At 50.7% G+C, this 12830-nt stretch overlaps 1 protein-coding gene across 1 annotated transcript in view; it reads right to left on the bottom strand.

The window, feature by feature from the left end:
- The window catches only part of LOC144609232 (serine/threonine-protein kinase MARK2-like), a 96840-nt gene extending 84212 nt beyond the window's left edge, over positions 1-12628 (bottom strand). The window contains exon 1 of the mRNA XM_078427655.1: positions 12490-12628. The gene's annotated coding sequence lies outside the window, so the exon portion shown is untranslated. The remainder of the gene's footprint in view (positions 1-12489) is intronic.
- Positions 12629-12830: the final 202 nt, after the last annotated feature.

Here is a 12830-nt window from a genome sequence, read left to right as displayed (position 1 = left end):
AGCACCTCAATCAATTTTTAAAACTGGACTGTGGGGAAACCCACATTGCAAATGTAGCCATCCATTAATGCCATAAAATATTATGCAACTCCATCCTTTGATGCAACACATAACAGAACGAAAATATCGAGCACTCCTGAAACACACTTCCACCTGAAGGTTCCACACACGAGACACAGATCCACATCGACCTTCACTCTTCACAGAAGGGTCTCGACCCGAAACGTCACCCATTCCTTCTCTCCTGAGATCCGGCCTGACCTGCTGAGTTACTCCAACATTTGGTGAATAAATACCTTCGATTTGTACCAGCATCTGCAGTTATTTTCTTATATTATATTCACTCTTCACAGATGATGATTAGCAAACGGCAGCCTTAAAGTCAAGTCAAGTCAAGTCAATTTTATTTGTATAGCACATTTAAAAACAACCCACATTGACCAAAGTGCTGCACATCAGTTCAGACACTAAGAAACGAACATACAATGGCACACAAACATAACAGCACAAACATAAACAGTTCACAGCGCCCCCTCAGAGGGCCTCAAACGCTAGAAACAGAAAATAGGTGCAGGAGTAGGCCATTCGGCCCTTCGAGCCTGCACCGCCATTCAATATGATCATGGCTGATCATCCAGCTCAGCAACCCGTACCTGCCTTCTCTCCATACCCCCTGATCCCTTTAACCACAAGGGCCACATCTAACTCCCTCTTAAATATAGCCAATGAACTGGCCTCAACTACCTTCTGTGGCAGAGAATTCCACAGACTCACCACTCTCTGTGTGAAGAAATGTTTTCTCATCTCGGTCCTAAAAGACTTCCCCCTTATGCTTAAGCTGTGACCCCTGGTTCTGGACTTCCCCAACATCGGGAACAATCTTCCCGCATCTAGCCTCTCCAACCCCTTAAGAATTTTATAAGTTTCTATAAGATCCCCCCTCAGTCTTCTAAATTCCAGCGAGTATAAGCCTAGTCTATCCAGTCTTTCTTCATATGAAAGTCCTGCCATCCCAGGGATCAATCTGGTGAACCTTCTCTGTACTCCCTCTAAGGCTAGAATGTCTTTCCTAGGGAGTAGAGATAGGTTTTGAGCCTGGTCTTAAAGGAGTGGATGGAGGGGGCAGTTCTGATGGGGAGAGGGATGCTGTTCCACAGTCTAGGAGCTGCAACCGCAAAAGCGCGGTCACCCCTGAGCTTAAGCCTAGACCGCGGGATAGTCAGTAGCCCCAAGTCGGCCGACCTGAGGGACCTGGAGATAGAGTGGTGGGTTAGAAGATTTTTGATATAGGGGGGCGGGCAAGCCCGTTTAGGGCTTTGTATGTGAAAGAAACAGGCTCCATCTGAAGAAGGGTCTCGACCCGAAACGTCACCCATTCCTTCTCTCCTGAGATGCTGCCTGACCTGCTGAGTTACTCCAGCATTTTGTGAAATAAATGCCTTGAGCAGAAAGACAACACATGATTACATTAGAGCCATTTGTAGCGTAAAGATGCATGAGAAGGGAATAACGTTTGGTGCAAGGTAAAGCAGGTAAAGTCCGATCAAGGATAGTCCGGGGGTCTCCAATGAGGTGGATAGTAGTTCAGCACTGCTCTCTAGTTGTGGTGGGACTGTTCAGTTGCCTGATAACAGCCGGGAAGAAACTGCCCCTGAATCTGGAGGTGTGCGTTTTCTCTGTCGCTCTCCCCCGCCCGTACCCGCTGAGTCACTCCAGCTTTCTTGTGTCGACCTTGGGCTCCATCTTCACACATTCTTTGCCCGTCCCCCCGTTCCACGAGCAACAGAATGAGATCAAATAGGGCGGCACGGTGGCGCAGCGGGTAGAGCTGCTGCCTCGCAGCGCCGGAGACCCGGGTTCCATCCTGACTACGGGAGCTGCCTGTACGTACGTTCTCCCCGTGACCCGCGTGGGCTTTCTCAGAGATCTTCCGTTTCCTCCCGTTTAGTTCATAAGTAATAGGAGCAGGATTAGGCCATTCGGCCCATCAAGTCTACTCCACCATCCAATCATGGCTGACCTATCTTCCCCTCTCAATCCCATTCTCCTGCCTTCTCCCCATAACCCCAGACACCCATTACTAATCAAGAATCTATCCATCTCTGCCTTAAAAATATCCACTGACTTGTTGCCTCCACAGCCGTCTGTGGCAATGAATTCCACAGATTCACCGCCCTCTGGCTAAAGAAATTCCTCCTCATCTCCTTCCTAAAGGAACGTCCTTTAATTCTCCCACACTCCAAAGACGTGCAGGTTTGTCGGTTAATTGGCTTGGCCTAAATGTAAAAATGGTCCGATCATGCTAATGTGCGGGGATCGCTGGTCAGTGCGGGCTCGGTGGGCCGAAGGGCCTGTTTCCACGCTATGTCACTAAACGAAAAAGTTGTGGAATACACACAGCACAGAAAGGAAACAGGCCCTTCGGCCCACCTTACCATGCTGGTGTGCTTGGTTACTTCTGCTGCCTGGATTAGTCGCCCAGCGGGTAGAGCTGCTGCTTCACAGCGCCAGAGACCCGGGTTCCATCCCGACCACGGGGGCTGTCCGTACGGAGTTTGCACGTTCCCCCCGTGACCCGCGTGGGTTTTCTCCGGGCGCTCCGGTTTCCCCCCCACGTCCCAAACCTCCATCTCGAATACGACGAAAGACGACTTTTGAAAAACCAAGCTACATTTGTCGACAATTCTCTTCCATTAGTGCACCGCCCACACTTTTGATTTTGTGACCCATCAACTTCTAATTTAATAGACTAGTTACTAACATGTACACGATTCTAAAAATCAAGCTTTAACGCTTTAGAGCTGTCAGTAGACCGTAAAGTCACGCGGCATCACTAAAAGCACAGCCCCAATCTGATCCTCAACTCAAAACAAGACGGGTGAAGCCTCTCCTGCAGGCCCGGCAACCCCCGTTGTGTCCGAGCCTCTCCTGCAGGCCCGGCAACCCCCGTTGTGTCCGAGCCTCTCCTGCGGGCCCGGCAACCCCCGTTGTGTCCGAGCCTCTCCTGCAGGCCCGGCAACCCCCGTTGTGTCCGAGCCTCTCCTGCAGGCCCGGCAACCCCCGTTGTGTCCGAGCCTCTCCTGCAGGCCCGGCAACCCCCGTTGTGTCCGAGCCTCTCCTGCGGGCCCGGCAAAGCTCCACCCACTGACTATCCGTGTCCCCCGGGGCCGTGGGGGAGGGGGAGGGGGAGGAAAGGAGAGAGGGTGCCACTCACCCCAGCCCCGGGCGGCCAGAGCGAGCCGTGAACCCGTTGGCTGAAAACATAGAAACATAGAAAATAGATGCAGGAGGAGGCCATTCGGCCCTTCGAGCCTGTACGCACCGCCATTCAATATGATCATGGCTGATCATCCAACTCAGTATCCCGTACCTGCCTTCTCTCCATACCCCCTGATCCTTTTAGCCACAAGGGCCACATCTAACCCCCTCTTAAATATAGCCAATGAACTGGCCTCAACTACCCTCTGTGGCAGAGAATTCCACAGATTCACCACTCTCTGTGTGAAAAAAAGCTTTCTCATCTCGGTCCTAAAAGACTTCCCCCTTATCCTTAAACTGTGACCCCTTGTTCTGGACTTCCCCAACATCGGGAACAATCTTCCTGCATCTAGCCTGTCCAACCCCTTAAGAATTTTGTAAGTTTCTATAAGATCCCCCCTCAATCTTCTAAATTCCAGCGAGTACAAGCCAAGTCTATCCAGTCTTTCTTCATATGAAAGTCCTGCCATCCCAAGAATCAATCTGGTGAACTTTCTCTGTACTCCCTCTTATGGCAAGAATGTCTTTCCTCAGATTAGGAGACCAAAACTGTACGCAATACTCCAGGTGTGGTCTCACCAATGCCCTGTACAACTGCAGCAGAACCTCCCTGCTCCTATACTCAAATCCCCTCGCTATGAATGCCAACATACCATTGGCTTTCTTCACTGCCTGCTGTACCTGCATGCCTACTTTCAATGACTGGTGCACCACGACACCCAGGTCTCGTTGCAGCTCCCCTTCTCCTAATCGGCCACCATTCAGGTAATAGTCTGCTTTCCTGTTCTTGCCACCAAAGTGGATAACCTCACATTTATCCACATTATGCTGCATCTGCCATGCATTTGCCCACTCACCTAACCTATCCAAGTCACCTTGCAGCCTCCTAGCATCCTCGTCACAGCTCTCCTGCAATGGCAGCTCGGCAGCGGCGGCCATCTTCTTTGCCCCTCTGCCGCCGCGCTGCACCATGGGAGGAAGGCCAGGCGCGGGGCACCACGGGACGGGCGGCGGCCCTCCCCGGGGGGGGGGGGGGGTGCGCGCATTTATTAAAGTTTATTAAGTTAATTGCTTTTAAAATGTAATAAAAGTTGATCCCATGTGTTAGTTCATGTCAGGGATGGTACAGTTGGTAGATCTCCTTTACAGCGCTGCGGACCCAGGTTCGATCCTGACCGCCGGTGCTGTCTGTGTGGAGTTTGCACGTTCTCCCTGTGATCACGTGGGTTTTCTCTGTGCGCTCTGGTTTCCTTCCACATCCCAAAGACGTGCGGGTTTGTAGGTTAATTGGCCTCAGTTAAGACCGCAGGGGAACGGTGAGTAGGATGGGCCTAAAATTGTTCCGCTATCGTGTACCGTTTTGACTGTATTTCGGGAACAAACTGATATACAATCAAATATACGAATATATATACAAGATGAGAGTTTTAGTAATATAATAATATAGATATAGATAATCCTTCGGTGTCACCCTTTCTGCTTTAATCTCTGGCATTTGTTCCAGCCATCTGCCTATCAACAAACCCCCTCGCCGGTCCACCTATTGCCTGCCATGCTTGCCATTGCCAATCTTTTCTCCACGGCCTTCTGCGGCAAAGAATCCCACAGATTCACCACCCTCTGGCTAAAGAAATCCCTCCTCTGATCCATTCTAAAGGTAAAGATTCTATTTCTGTCCCGACCCTTCCCCTGACATCAGTCCGAAGAAGGGTCTCGACCCGAAACGTCACCCATCCCTTCTCTCCAGAGATGCTGCCTGACCCGCTGAGTTACTCCAGCATTTTGTGTCTGCCTTCGATTCTAAAGAAGGCTGGCGCGGAGGGGCGCACAGACGATATCCGACACAGAGAACGCGTGCAGCTCGGGAGGTATCACAAAAAGCCGGAGTAACTCAGCGGGTCAGGCAGCATCTCAGGAGAGAACGAATGGGCGACGTTTCGGGTCGAGACCCTTCTTCAGGTTCCGTCGCCCCCGGAGAGCCCGCAGAGGCAGAACGAGGCCATTCGGTCCATCGGGCTCTGCTACACCATTCAATCGTGGCCGATCCATTCACAAGTCCATAAGCGACAGGAGCAGAATCAGGCCATTCGGCCCATCAAGGCCACTGCGCCATTCAATCACCCCTCCGTCATTCCCATTCAACCCCATTCTCTCGCCTTCTCCCCATAACCCCTGACACCCGTCCTAATCAAGAATCTATCTATCTCTACCTTAAAATATATTCCATTGACTTGGCCTCCACAGCCGTCTGTGGCAAAGAATCCCACAGATTCACCACCCTCTGGTTGAAGAAATTCCTCCTCATCTTGACTGTCTTACTTATCTCCTTTCTAAAAGTACGTCCTTTAATTCTGAGGCTGTGCCCTCTGGTCCTAGACTCTCCCACTAGTGGAAACGCCCTCTCCATATCCACTCTATCCACAGGCCTTTTGCTATTAGGTAAGTTAACCCACTCGTTCCTGGGATCATTCTCGTAAAGGCAGTGGCTGAAGCCGCCCAGTCTATCCACGGTTACTGATCTCCCCACCGTTAGAGGGATCTACAAAAGGCACTGTCTCAAAAAAAAAAAGACAACCGGTATCAATATCAACCCCCTGCAGTTTTGGTCGGTCACACTGCCATAGGAAGGGCGTTGTTAGGACGGGACGAAAGCAGAGAAGGTTCATGAAGCTGCAGCCTGCTCTCAAGGTCATGAGCTACAGGGAGAAACTGGGCAGGCTAGGACCTTATTCCATATTAAGGGATTGGACAGGCTAGATGCAGGAACATTGTTCCCGATGTTGGGGGAGTCCAGAACCAGGGGTCGCAGTTTACGAATAAGGGGTCGGCCATTTAGGACTGAGATGAGGAAAAACCTTCTTCACCCAGAGAGTTGTGAATCTGTGGAATTCTCTGCCGCAGAAGGCAGTGGAGGCCAATTCACTGGATGTTTTCAAGAGAGTTGGATATAGCTGAGGGGGGAATCACGAACCAGAGGGCATAGGTTTAAGGTGAGAGGGGAAGGATTTAATAGGAACCCGAGGGATAACTCTTCCACACAGAGGGTGTATGGAACGAGGATTTTGAGGCAGGTACTACAACAATATTTACAATTTAGATTTTTTAGATTTAGAGATACAGCGCAGAAACAGGCCCTTCGGCCCACCGAGTCCGCGCCGCCCAGCGATCCCCACACATTAACACGATCCTACACCCACTAGGGACAATTTTTACAATTGCCCAGCCAATTAACCTACAAACCCGCACGTCTTTGGAGTGTGGGAGGAAACCGAAGATCTCGGAGAAAACACACCCAGGTCACGGGTAGAACGTACAAACTCCGTAGACGGCGCCCGTAGTCAGGATCGAACCCGAGTCTCCGGCGCTGCATTCGCTGTAAGGCGGCAACTCTACCGCTGCGCCACCGTGCCGCCCATTAGACACAATTTAGACACAAAGTGCTGGAGTAACTCAGGGGGAAAGGCAGCCAGCATCCCTGGAGAAAACGGACGGGTGACTTTTCAGGTCAGAACCCTTCTTCCGACCCGAAAGAAGGTCACCCACCCATTTACTGCAGAGATGCTGCCCGGCCCACTGAGTTCCTCCAGCACTTTGTGTATAAAAAAAGCATCTGCAGTTCCTTCCTACGCAACAATTAAACGATATTTGGACAGGTGCATCGATAGGAAATGTTTAGAAGGAGATAGAAACATAGAAAAATAGAAAATAGGTGCAGGAGCAGGCCATTCGGCCTACACCGCCATTCTATATGATCACGGCTGATCATCCAGAATCAGTACCCCGTTCCTGCTTTCTCCCCATATCCCTTGATTCCGTTAGCCCTAAGAGCTATATCCAATTCTCTCTTGAAAACATCCAGAGAATCGGCCTCCACTGCCTTCTGTGGCAGAGAATGCCACAGATTCACAACTCTCTGGGTGGAAAAGGTTCTTCCTCATCGCAGTCCTAAATGGCTGACCCCCTTATTCTTGATATGCGACCCCTGGTTCTGGACTCCCCCCAACATCGGGATCAATTTTCCTGCATCTAGCCTATCCAAGCCCTTAATACGGGCCAAACGCGAACAGGTGGGACGAGTGTAGATGGGGCATCTTGGTGGGCCTGGGCAAGTTGGGCCGTGGGGCCTGTTTCCGCACTGCGTGACTCTGTTAGCCGATATTATCAAAGACCCACACCACCTTGGCCACGCTCTCCTCTCGCTGCTAATGTTGGGAATGTGGTACAGGAGCCTGTTCATGGCCAGCATGTCCACGAGGGACTCGAGCACAGCACGACACTGACCTCAGCAACTATGATTTTCCCTGGTTGCAATGTGGTTTTTGCACCATTATGGTTACCTACTACGTCGGCTATTAATTTACGGGGTTATTATTAGATAGCGGTAGAGTTGCTACCGTACACCTGCAGAGACCCGGGTGCCATCCCGACCGCGGGCGCTGTCTGTACGGAGTTTGTACGTCCTCGCCGTGACCCGCGTGGGTTTTCTCCGGGCGCTCCGGTTTCCTCCCACACTCCAAAGACGTGCGGGTTTGTAGGTTAATTGGCTTCGGTAAACTTTGTAAATTGTCCCCCGTGTGTGTGTGTGTGTGTGTGTGTGTGTGGGATAGTGTTAGTGTGCGGGGATCGCTGGTCGGCGCGGACTCGGTGGGCCGAAGGACACGATTCCGCGCTGTATCTCTAAACTAAACTACATTACCGGTGCATAGCTGTGCACTACAGGCCCGTTAAGCAGCAGCAAGTGGGAGTTTTATTGTTCCGTCACCAGTGAACACTAGTGAACACTTGAACACAAGTGAACACTGGGCTCTTGAAGTTTGACTGCAAATAACATACGGGTCCCAAAGCAGGCACTGGGTGACAACTGGGAACTCTGCCTTCAGCACAAGGAGACGATGCAATATAATGTGGATAAATGTGAGGTTATCCACTTTGGCGGCAAGAACAGGAAAGCAGACTATTATCTGAATGGTGGCCAATTAGGAAAAGGGGAGATGCAACGTGACCTGGGTGTCGTGGTACACCAGTCATTGAAAGTAGGCATGCAGGTGCAGCAGGCAGTGAAGAAAGCGAATGGTATGTTAGCATTCATAGCAAGAGGATTTGAGTATAGGAGCAGGGAGGTTCTGCTGCAGTTGTACAGGGCATTGGTGAGACCGCACTTGGAGTATTGTGTACAGTTTTGGTCTCCTAATCTGAGGAAAGACATTCTAGCCTTAGAGGGAGTACAGAGAAGGTTCACCAGATTGATCCCTGGGATGGCAGGACTTTCATATGAAGAAAGACTGGATAGACTAGGCTTATAATAGGAATTTAGAAGACTGAGGGGGGATCTTATTGAAACATATAAAATTCTTAAGGGGTTGGAGAGGCTAGATGCGGGAAGATTGTTCCCGATGTTGAGGAAGTCCAGAACCAGGGGTCACAGCTTAAGGATAAGGGGGAAGTCTTTTAGGACCGAGATGAGAAAATATTTCTTCACACAGAGAGTGGCGAGTCTGTGGAATTCTCTGCCACAGAAGGTAGTTGAGGCCAGTTCATTGGCTACATTAAAGAGGGAGTTAGATGTGGCCCTAGTGGCCAAAGCGATCAGGGGGTATGGAGAGAAGGCAGGTACATGTTACTGAGCTGGATGATCAGCCATGATCATATTGAATGGCGGTGCGTACAGGCTCGAAGGGCCGAATGGCCTACTCCTGCACCTATTTTCTATGTTTCTATGAGCCGGCAGGCACAGACCACTCGCTGTGTACAGTTTGCGTTGCCTGCCACAGTTCTATGAGACAAGAGCTCGGTTGCTTGGAGCGGCACAGTTGGGCAGCGGTAGAGTTGCTGCCTTACAGCGCCAGAGTTGCTGCCTCGCAGCACCAGACACCCGGGTTCGATCCCCGACCACAGGTGCTGTCTGTGTAGAGTTTGAACGTTCTCCCCCTTCCTTTTACTTTTGGCTTGGAGATACAGTGTGGACCCAGTGCACTTGCAACGAGTGCTCTGGGTCTCCAAGCCAAAACTAAAAGGGTCCCGACCCGAAACGTCACCTGTCCATGTTCGCCAGAGAAGCTGCCTGACCCGCTGAATTACGCACACGTTCCTGGAACAAAATTAGGCCATTCGGCCCATCGAGTCCACCCCGCCATTCAATCGTGGCTGATCTATCTCTCCCTCTCAAACCCGCTCCCCTTCCTTCTCCCCAAAACCCCTGGCACCAAAACTCTGCAACGGTTTTGTGTGTTTAACCAGCACCTGTAGATCTTTGTTTCTGCGCAGGAACCGCTGGAGTAACTCAGCGGGACAGGCAGCGTCTCCGGAGAGAAGGGATGGGCGACGTTTCCGGCTGAGGGAGGGGTCTCGACCCCAAAAACGTCGTCCGTCCCTTCTCTCCAGAGATGCTGCCTGTCCCGCTGAGTTACTCCGGCATTCTGTGTCCATCTTCAGTTGAAGTTACTCCAGCATTGGTCCCCATGGCAGAAGCATCCACGTCGCGGGGCTGGAAACTGGAAGTGTCCTGAGCTAATTCTGCTACCACCACCACCACCATCGTCTAGTGTACAAGTGATGGCTCCCACTGACTGTCGCCGGAAGCTTGTGCCCTTTTCGGGATGGACCTAGACAGTGATGTGACATCTGAAACATGGATGATGGACACAAAAGAAGACTCCAGCATTTTGTGTCTATCTTCTGAAGTGAACAGATGCTGCCTGACCTGGTGATTTCCTACAACACTTTGAGGAGATCTTATCGAAACGCATAAGATTATTAAGGGGTTGGACACGTTAGAGGCAGGAAACATGTTCCCAATGTTGGGGGAGTCCAGAACAAGGGGCCACAGTTTAAGAATAAGGGGTCGGCCATTTAGAACGGAGATGAGGAAAAACTTTTTCAGTCAGAGAGTTGTGAATCTGTGGAATTCTCTGCCTCAGAAGGCAGTGGAGGCCAATTCTCTGAATGGATTCAAGAGAGAGCTGGATAGAGCTCTTAAGGATAGCGGAGTCAGGGGGTACGGGGAGAGGGCAGGAACGGGGTACTGATTGAGAATGATCAGCCATGATCACATTGAATGGCGGTGCTGGCTCAAAGGGCCAAATGGCCTCCTCCTGCACCTATTCTCTATTGTCCTATTGTGCTTTGTTGAAGATTGCTTCCACCTTCAGCCTCTCTTATTTATTTATTTTATTTTTTTATTTTTCATATATATTTATTCAATATCAAATATACATTAATTCCTAAAAATCTAAAACAAAATCTTGAGATCACCATCACAAATCAGTAAAATTAGCAATTTTATCGCTTGCCAGCAATCGTTTTTATTTGTGCAGTTCACATTCTTGTAAAATATTCAGCTCTCAATCTTTCAAATTTTCTTTCCACTCTCATTTTCTCTACGTCCCAATTATCTTCTTTATTGCCAAGTAGGTGGGCAGAGTTGAGAACATCCAGAAGAAATTCTGTCTTGGTTCTATTACTGCATCAGTTTCAATGCTAGTAGGCTGAGAATTTTTTTTTAAATCCTCCTTCTTGATTTTATAATGAGAATAGTTTGTGATGGCAAATTACAAACTCATTTTCGCCCACAGAAATATCAATTCTGAGGCAGCAATGTTGAAAAATGGTCATTCATATTGCTAAATGGGATTAGCAGAATCTCTCAAATCACGATTTGAATCTCTCAAATCCCGTTCCTCTGTCCCTCCCTTCCCCTCCTCCTTCCCAGATACAATAGACAATAGGTGCAGGAGTAGGCCATTCAGCCCTTCGAGCCAGCACCGCCATTCAATGCGATCATGGCTGATCATTCTCAATCAGTACCCCGTTCCTGCCTTCTCCCCATATCCCCTCACTCCGCTATCCTTAAGAGCTCTATCCAGCTCTCTCTTGAAAGCATCCAACGAACTGGCCTCCACTGCCTTCTCCCTCTATCTTCCCTGACATCAGTCTGAAGAAGGGTCTCGACCCGAAACGTCACCCATTCCTTCTCTCCCGAGATGCTGCCTGACCTGCTGAGTTACTCCAGCATTTTGTGAATAAATACTCTCAAATCACGAAAGACACAAAGTTCTGGAATAATTCAGCAGGTCAGGCAGCATGTCAAGAAACCTCTCTCTCTCTCTCTCTCTCTCTCTCTCTCTCTGAACTGAACAACCAGGTTGCACAGGCATCTCACTGACATCCAGAAAGCAGAACCAGCTTGTGAGGCAGGAGTAGCAGACAGCTAGTAGGTCACTCGGTGATCTGGCACAAGTCCCTGGAGGCGGCAGTATAAAGTCAGAGACCCAGATTACTGACAACACTTAAACGGACAGATAAACGTGACCGGGAGCTAGGGGGGGAACGCATAGGCTCGATGGGCCGAGTGGCATCCTCGCCCACGCTCGGCATTTTATACTGACAATAATCACGACAGACGCATTATATTTTGACGGGAGGCACAAAATGCTGGAGTAACTCAGCGGGACGGGCAGCATCACTGGAGAGAAGGAATGGGAGACGTTTCGGGTCGAGACCCTTCTTCAGACAGAGTCATGCGGGGGAGGGAAAGAGAGTCTGAAGAAAAGTCGCCCGTTCCTTCTCTCCAGAGATGCTGCCTGTCCCGCTGAGTTACTCCAACATTGAGTGTCCACCTTTGGAGTAAGCCAGCACCTGCGGTTCCTTCAAAGATAGACGCAAAAACAAGAAGGGAAGATGGGAAGAAGGGTCTCGACCCCGAAACGTCATCAGTCCGAAGAGGGGGCTTGACCCCAAAATGTCATCAGTCAGAAGAGGGGGCTTGACCCCAAAACATCATCAGTCTGAAGAGGGGGCTTGACCCCAAAACATCATCAGTCTGAAGAGGGGTCTTGACCCCAAAACGTCATCAATCTGAAGAGGGGTCACGGGCCCGAAACGTCATCAGTCAGAAGAGGGGTCTCGACCCCGAAACGTCATCAGTCAGAAGAGGGGGCTTGACCCCAAAACATCATCAGTCAGAAGAGGGGGCTTGACCCCAAAACATCATCAGTCAGGAGAGGGGGCTCGACCCCGAAACGTTACCGATTCCTTCTCTCCAGAGAACCTGCCTGACCCGCTGAGTTACTCAGGCACTTTGTGTCTACCTTTGATTTAAACCAGCGCCGGCAGTTCTTTCCGACACACTTGCAGTTCCTTCCCGCACGTTATATTTCGAGCTCCAGCGGCTGCCGCTGAAGGTAAACACCGTCAGGGTACGGTCTCGGACACAGACGAGTCGGGAGAGCTCACCTACATCCAGAGGGAGGGGACGCGGCTGGAAGCTGTGGCGCCCCAGTCCACGGTCGCTCGGGCCGGCGGCCACTCTGGCAGGTTAAGCCGTGCTGGCCGGAGGGACCCTTGCAGCGGTAGCAACGGCAGCGACGATGCACGACTCAGGTGAGTTGCGACAGTGCTGGCTCACTGCACAATGCTGACAGCTATCTGTGACACCAACAAAACCCGGAACGGATTTTATGTGGGGGGGGGGGGACGGACGGACTGGAGGGACTGACTCCCGTGTCACCCGTGCAAAACCCGGAGAGATTCTTGTTCTGTACAAAATCACCAGGAGGGGGGGGGATAGAGTTTAG

This window comes from Rhinoraja longicauda, chromosome 34 (assembly GCF_053455715.1).
Source record: "Rhinoraja longicauda isolate Sanriku21f chromosome 34, sRhiLon1.1, whole genome shotgun sequence".
NCBI lineage: Eukaryota > Metazoa > Chordata > Chondrichthyes > Rajiformes > Arhynchobatidae > Rhinoraja > Rhinoraja longicauda.
This window is presented reverse-complemented; position numbering and strand designations above follow the sequence as displayed.